The following is an 8,061-nucleotide window of genomic DNA, read 5'->3' as shown; positions in this document are numbered from 1 at the left end:
ACAAGAGCTCGTAGTTAATTAATAAATCCTTCAGACTGAGGTAATGGACTTGGAGATTGGATTTTTTCCATCTGCGCTCTGCTTTCTGCATTCCCTTTTTAGGCTGCGAATGCTGTCATTTATCCAGGGTTGCTTACTAGCTTTAGACGTAGGCCTAACCTTTAGAGGAGCAGTAATATTTAGTGACGACAAGCAGATATGATTGAAGTGATCGACCAGATTGTTGGTGTTGGAATCAGACAGGTGTTGGCTTTGGCTCTGAAAGACTGCGCAAAACTTTGAAACACTTTGTTCATTAAAGATGCGACAACACACGGAGCTTGGTGAGGCGGCATGAGTAACAGGCGAATCGCAGCTAAAAACAATACATCTGTGGTCAGATATGGTCATGTCCACTAATTCCACAGAGCAAATGCTGACACCCAGGGTAAAAACCAAGTCCAGTGTATGACCACGGTTATGTGTTTGTCCTTTGACATGTTGTTTGAAGTTAATAGAAGTGGCCATATTTAAAAAGTCAGTTGCATTACCATTGTTGGGGTCATCAACATGAATATTAAAATCGCCACAAAGAACAATTCTGTCATAATTTAAAACCAGAGTAGATAAAAATCAAGGAAGTTCTGATAAAAATCCTCCAGGCGGTTTTGGGGGGCGATAAATTATAACAAATATGACAGGTTGCAGCCCTCCAACTTTAAGAGTGAGAACTTCAAAGGAGTTAAATTCATCACAGCGTACTTGATGACATTTAAAATTTTTCCTATACACGCTCACTAGCCCACCACCACGACCACTGACCCTCGGTTGACTAAAACAATCATATTGAGGCGGACACAGTTCAGCTAGCTGGCTATAGAATGATAGAGCAGAGGGTGCCACAGCCACAGCAGAGAACTGTCTCATGAACACTACTAGACAAGCCCTGTACGCTGACCGCCCCACATACAACTGCAAAGTGCTCCTGAAGATCAGAAAGGTCATCATAAGGAACGGTGACCGGTCACTTGAAGCAAATGCTTTTAAAGATGATGGACCAGAGCGTACCATCCTTCTTCATGCAGCAGCAAGGTAGTTAGCCCTGCAAGGACTTAGTAGTTATCTGAGTGTTTTTATTACAGATGTTTAATAATAAAACCATTTTAATTTTAACTAGGGTTTTGAACTGTTTGCATCACAGCTTTCAGTGCACTGAGGCCCAATACATGAATTTGGTGCCCTTTTTTGAGTCTTCAGCAGCAGACTTCCCACAGCTCTGTCTGTGAGCGATGTCTCAGAGGCTGCACAGCTTTGGTGTTTAATTTACAATGTAAGAGAAATTAATGCCATTTAACCAACATTTGAATAAAAGGAAAATAGTTACATCTCAATTGAGAACTAATAAACTTACCAACATTTCTTCTGCACATTTCAATTCAATTAAAAAGTCTTATAGTTTCATAAAGAGTTTTATTGTAAATTTTCATTTTGCACTATTTTTAAGTTACAAAATGTTTTCGGGCATTTGATTTATTTCACATCTGAAGACATGGATCAGATCTTTTTCTCAAAATAAAATGATCAAAACAGTCTTGATGCTGTTGCATCCTGGTCAACTTTTTTGTTTTGGGTAGTTTTACTTAAGCCTGTTTTTGTTGGTGGTTGTTAATAATCTTGTTTAACAAAATTTGTTAATGTTCATTAAAGTTTTTGTATGTTAAAACTTGTTGTTGAAGTATTCTATTTATTGATGTTCAAACTCTTTGGGTACATTTTGTATCAGTATTCAGCAGAAAGCATTTTGCTATCAGCTTCTGACCATCGGAGTTCACTCACCTCTGCTGATCCTGCAGCTCAGAAGAGAGATCAGCACTGAAGAGAAACCAGAGATTTAACATAAAACCAGACCAGACTTGAAAAAGTTTGAGTTCTGCTGCTCACTGCAATATCTTCCAAATATAAATAATTTAAAATATATATATTATTGTGTACATTAAATGTCTCAGCAGGATTATGTACAAGAATACATTTCCTGTAGAACAAAAGTTTGTTAATGCTACGTTCTGTTAATCGTTTGTTCCAAAGGCTTAATTATTAAAGTAACTTTTTAGATGTGATTTTCTTTATGTCTGTCTGAATGAAGGAAAAAAAAAACATTAAATATGTTTGTTCTGTTCTGCTTCAATGCTGTAAGAAGTGGTAGTTATTTCATTTTTGTAGCATAATGAAGCTTGTTGCACCAGTTGTGGTTATTTTTCTTAGTTGAGTTTTGTCTTTTTTCAGGTAAATTCTAAAGTGACGTTGTTTTTCATCAGATTGTACTTACAGAGCAGAAAAGCTGTCTGTCCCATTGCTCCTCCACTCAGTCAGTCCAGTTAATCTCTTCCTCTCTGTAGGTGAGAGCAGTGACTGTGTAGAAGCTCATCTGGTTTTGCTTCTTCACTCAGAGCTCATCAGGAGACACGGGGCCCTACACAAAGAGTTTAATCACATGCAGGAAGTGACAGCGCTGCAGGCTGAACATGAAGGTGGGCTGATCTGAGATCACTGAGAGACAGATTCATTAGAAACAAGGAGGTAAAGTTCCTCAGTGGAGTTTCTCTCCACTCTGTAAATATCTGTGTGATGAAGATTTCACTTTCCAAAAACATTTTGTAGAAGTTTAGATCAAACCTTCCTGGGTTTCTCTCTTACTTCTGTTGTTGTTGTTGCAGTGACACAGATGTCCTGCAGGAGGCAGTAACGTTCACTGTGCAACTAAACTGTGGTTCATCTCTGATGTTTAATGATCAGTGTGAGTCCTGTTTTACATTTATCATCTGGACTTCTGCTGTGAAATGATGCAACATCAAGTGTCCCCTTTTAGTTTTGCACAGAGAAACAGTGATGGGGGAAGGAAACCTGTTCAAACCTTTGTGTTAATGGTTTCACAGAGTCCTCCTGGAACAGATGCATGTGTTTATACTGAAAGATCATCAAGTTGAAAAAGTAATTTAGCTAAATGTGTGCGTTTCCCAGACGTACTTCTGTGCAACGTCTTCCAGTTTAGACTGTATAGCCTGTTGTGAGGCGCAGCAGCCTCTGATGATCAAGAATGCCTTTTTACTGTGGTGGTGATAATAAAAGTTTAAACGCAGTGTTTTATATCTATGGATTCTTTTATAGGCTGGTCAAGTGCTGATTTTAGAGCCTAAATCAAGCATCAACTCATTAATGGCCACTTGGCCGTCACACAAAACAACCCACATTAATTTAACAAACCAAATAAAGACTCTTCTCAAAACGGTGCAGTTAAGCTTGGGATCCACTCTCTAAAGATGAACATGCTGGATGTAACACATTACTCTGTCCTCCTGTTGGCTGCAGAGTAACTCTGCTGACATCTGCTGGTTTAAAACAAACTCACATATTCAGAGAATCAACCTGACTTCCTGTTAATGAGATTTATTTAACTACTCAGGTAACTTTTAGTAACTGGTGCACTGGATTTAAAGTTCTCTGAATTGGGGGACATGTGTTATTAAATGTGTTTTCAGTTACAGGGCAGATGCACTTTGGGGTTAGAGATGGTGACACCTACAAGTTCCCGGGAGTGCACCTCAACAAGAAACGTCTTCGGTTACGTATGTAACCCTGGTTCCCCGAGAAGGGGAACGAGACACTGCGTCGGTTACGACACTATGGGAACGCCTCTAGGCGAAGCAGCATTCTGAACGTGAATGAAATCACTCCAATCCTATTGGCTTGTTGCTAGAACGGTAAGGTGTGACGGAATAACCGGAGGAGTATAAAGCACACCTGTACACAGTCATCATTAGCTTAACTATGAAGTAGGCGCTTCAGGCGGGGAGAGAGGTGCGGCGGGCCGACGCAGTGTCTCGTTCCCCTTCTCGGGGAACCAGGGTTACATACGTAGGAACTCGAACTGCGTCGGTTACGACACTATGGGAACGAGATACCCACTAAACCGTGCCGAAAACCCCGCCTGCCCCTGTGTGCAATAAAGTGGCACGACTAAGAGGAGAGCGCACGAGTGCCAGGTGCCGAAGGTAAAACCGAATGAATGTGTGCGGAGTGGCCCAGCCAGCCACTAAACAGACATCCTGCAAAGAGGCCCCGGTAAGGAGGACTCGAGAGGCTGCCATGCCTCTGGTAGAATGAGCCCTCACAGCCACAGGTGAAGGCAAACCGCACACCTGATAGGCCAGGGAAATAGTCTGAACAATCCAGTTGCTAATAGTATGTTTGGATGCAGGGAGCCCAGCCCTGGGGGACCCAAAACACACTAGCAGCTGGTCAGCCTTCCTCCAACGGGAGGACCTCAGAGTGTAAATACTCAGTGCTCTGACAGGGCAGAGCAGATGAAGTCTCCCGTCCTCCGCCGTCACATGAGGTGGAGGATGAAATGCCTGCAGCACTGTGGACCCTGCCGCACAAGAAGGCACTTTAGGGATGTATCCTGGACGAGGGTGCAGGATAGCCCTAATATTCCCCGAGGCAAACTCCAGGCTTTGCGGGGAAACCGAAAGCGCTTGGAGATCCCCCACCCTCCTCAGAGAGGTGATAGCAAGGAGAAAGGCCATCTTGAGGGTCAAGTGCTTAGCCTCAGCTGACTCCAGGGGTTCCACCGCCAGATCCCAAGTGGGAACACCACGGAGGAAACGTACAACCAAGGGAAGTTTCCCCAAAGACCCCTCCCTCAGATGGGCGTGGAAAGATGAAATAGCTGCCACGTACACCTTGAGGGTGGAAGGGGAAAGACCAGCAGAGAACCGGTCCTGGAGGAACTCAAGTACCTGAACCACCGGGCAGGTAACAGGGTCCACCGACCGCTCCCTACACCAAGTGGAGATAACACTCCACTTCAGGCCGTACATCCTCCGTGTGGACGGGGCCCTGGAGCTCAGGAGGGTCTCGAATGCTCCGGGTGTTAGACCCGCCTCTAGGTACTGTGCCCCCTCAGGGGCCAGACCCACAGTCGCCATATGGCGGGGCAAGGGTGAAGAACCCGGCCCTGCGCCTGGGACAGCAGGTCTCTCCTCAGAGGGACATTGTCCTGGCGGACCCGCTCCAGAACCCCCGGGAGCAGAGCGACTGGGTGAAAAGCAGACGTAGCCTCGGCCACGAATGTACTATGGCGTCCAGACCCAACGGGGCTGGAGGAACGAGAGAAAACCATAGCGGGCAGTGCGTAGTCTCTTGAGACGCAAACAGATCCATGTCTATGGGGCCGAACTCTCCGCACAAGAGCTCCACCACTTCGGGGTGAAGTCTCCATTCCCCGGGCCTCAGCCCCTGCCTCAACAGCAGGTCTGCTCCCTGATTCTGTGTCCCCGGGAGATACATCGCCCTGAGCGATAGTAACCTCTGCTGGGACCACAGGAGGATCTGACGCGCAGACCGCCCTGGTGATTCAGATAGGCCACCACCGCTGTGTTGTCGGAACGAACCAGGACGTGGTGGCCTTGGAGATCGGGCAGGAAACTCCTTAGAGCCTGGAACACTGCCAACATCTCGAGACAGTTGATATGCCACTCGGATTGATGCACCTGCCAGGATCCCCTTGCAAAGCGGCCGTCCATGACCGCGCCCCAGCCCGTGAGGGAGGCGTCTGTCAAAATGACCAGCCGGCGACAAGACACTCCCAGCATGGGCCCCTGGGACAGGAACCAAGTTTCCTTCCAAACTGATAGGGAACGAAGACACTTGCGCGTAACCCAAATCAGACGGAGAGGATTTCCCTTGGTCCTTAGCCACCACTGCAGGGGTCTCATGTGCAGCAGTCCAGATGGTATTACGCTGGACGCAGCTGCCAGGAGACCAAACACTCGTTGAAAGTGTTTTATAGTGATGGCGTGGCCTAACTTCACCCCTTTCACGGCAGCCAATATGGTGTCGACACGTGCCGGAGAATATTGTGCCCGCATCGTTGTCGAATCCCATACTACCCCTAGGAACGTAGTCCGTTGGGTGGGCGCCAGGACACTCTTCTTTGCGTTGAGCCTCAGCCCTAAACGCCGCAGATGAGCCAGAACGACATCTCGATGCCGAACCGCCAACTCTCGAGACTGGGCTAGGATGAGCCAGTCGTCGATGTAGTTGAAATCCGGATGCCCTGGAGCCTCAGCGGGGCCAGTGCTGCATCCATACACTTGGTGAATGTGCGAGGGGAAGTGCCAGGCCGAATGGAAGAACCCGATACTGGTAAGACACACCCCCGTAGGCGAACCTCAGGAACTTCCTGTGAGAAGGACGGATGGAGACGTGGAAATAGGCATCCTTTAGATCTATCGTGACGAACCAATCCTCGGATTGGATGTGCATCACGATGGCGGGGATGATGAGCATCTTGAACCTGAATGTCCTCAGAGACCGGTTAGAACCCGCAGATCCAAAATAGGGCGCAGCCCTCCGTCCTTCTTGGGGACTATGAAGTACTGGCTGTAGAACCGGCGTCTCTGTCTGGGGGGGAGACACGTTCCATGGCCCCTTTCCTCAGCAGAGTAAGAACTTCCTGTCCCAACACCGGACCTTGCTCCGGGCGGACCACAGTCCAAACCACCCCGTTGAATTTTGGAGGGCGGGTTTTGAACTGTAGTCGAAACCCATCTATGGCAGTGCGCAGGACCCATAGAGAAATGTTCGTCAGGCTCCGCCAAGCCTCTGCAAAGTCTGCCAATGGAACCAGCCCCTCCGGGCTGAACGCCCCCTGACTGCAGACCCTCGGGGCAGGCAATACGGCGTGGACTCGATGGTGGCAGGTGCGTCCTGAACGTGTAAATGGCGGGATAACATCACCCATTGCCACGGCGGAGGGGACCCCGATCGGCCTCCGGGGGGGTGGGGGGGTGCGGGAGGGGAGAAAGACTTCCCTACCCCGGTCTTCCCTGAGCTCCGTCGGGACTGAATGACGGTCCTCAGATCGCGTCTCTCAGAAGGCTGAGGGTGAGAGCGCCGTCTCGCTGCCCCAGCTCCTTGGGGGGGCCCCCGAGAAGCGACACTCTGCTTCCTCTCCTCTCCGTAGGAGCTCGTAGAGGGAAGGGACCTACGCCTGGCAGCCTCAGCTGCCTTGGGTCCAGACCGGCGAGGGAGGTACTGGCGGAACGCTTCGCCTTTTCTACGTCTAACGCTCCGTGGTTCTGCGAAGCTCAGCCAGATCTTCCTCAGAGGGACCCCCCCTCTGAACCATCTCCTGTAGCAGGTCGGCTTGGTAGGCTTGAAGCACCGCCATGGTGTGCAAGCTCGCACCTGCCTGGCCTGCTGCCATGTACGCCTTCCCCACGAGCGTGGATGTGGTGCGACATGGTTTGGATGGTAACGCCGGCTTCTCCAGGGAGGACGCAAGTCGAGGGGAGAGATAGCTCGCAAGCGCATCCTCCACCCGAGGCATCCTCCCATAACCACGGACCCTAACCCCCATCACATTACTGTAGTTCAGTGATCGGGGTATGGAAAGCCATGTAGAGAAGGGTCTGCCCCATGATTACACAGTTCATCATGTAAATCAGGAAAGAATGGCAGAGACCGGCGTGGAGGTGGCGTGTGGTGCTTAAGAAACCTTTCATCAAGCTTACCACTAGCCTGTGGTGTCTGCTCCTTTGGCCAGTTGATGTTGAGCTTAGCCACGGCTCTAGTCACCACCTCCAGCAGCACGTCATAGTCGGGCGCCGCCAGATGACGCCGCCCCGACACCCGGAAGTCATCGTCCACTGCGTCTCCGGATCCAAACCGCGAGCGGGAGAAGCCGAGAACGGGCTCCTGAACGAGGAAAGGAAGCGTCGGAGCCAGCGGATGAAGGTCGGGAAAAAGCCTCAGCCGTCCCGAAATCCTCCGACAGATCACGCTGTGAACCCCATGAGTGAAGCCGCCGGGCCGCCTCAGCGGCCGCAGGGCCCGCACCACGGGGAAAACACATCCGGCCATCCTCGGAAAAGAGAGCCATGCTGTACCTCAGTACCCGCACGGAAAGGGCTTCGCAACGGGTGCAGGCAGCCCCCTCGAGAGCTGCCCGGGCGTGCTCCATCCCCAAACATGAGACACACATCTCATGAGAATCTCCATCCGTGATGTACCGAGGGCAAG

General features: G+C 49.6%; 1 protein-coding gene across 1 annotated transcript in view; it reads right to left on the bottom strand.

Moving 5' to 3' along the window:
* LOC123979965 (high affinity immunoglobulin gamma Fc receptor I-like) overlaps positions 1–8,061 on the bottom strand; it is a 24,231-nt gene that overhangs the window by 15,883 nt on the left and 287 nt on the right. The gene's annotated exons all lie outside the window — the stretch shown is intronic.

This window comes from Micropterus dolomieu, linkage group LG12 (genome assembly GCF_021292245.1).
Source record: "Micropterus dolomieu isolate WLL.071019.BEF.003 ecotype Adirondacks linkage group LG12, ASM2129224v1, whole genome shotgun sequence".
Taxonomy (NCBI): Eukaryota; Metazoa; Chordata; class Actinopteri; order Centrarchiformes; family Centrarchidae; genus Micropterus; species Micropterus dolomieu.
Note: the sequence above shows the minus strand (reverse complement) of the source record. Positions and strands in the feature narration are given on the sequence as shown.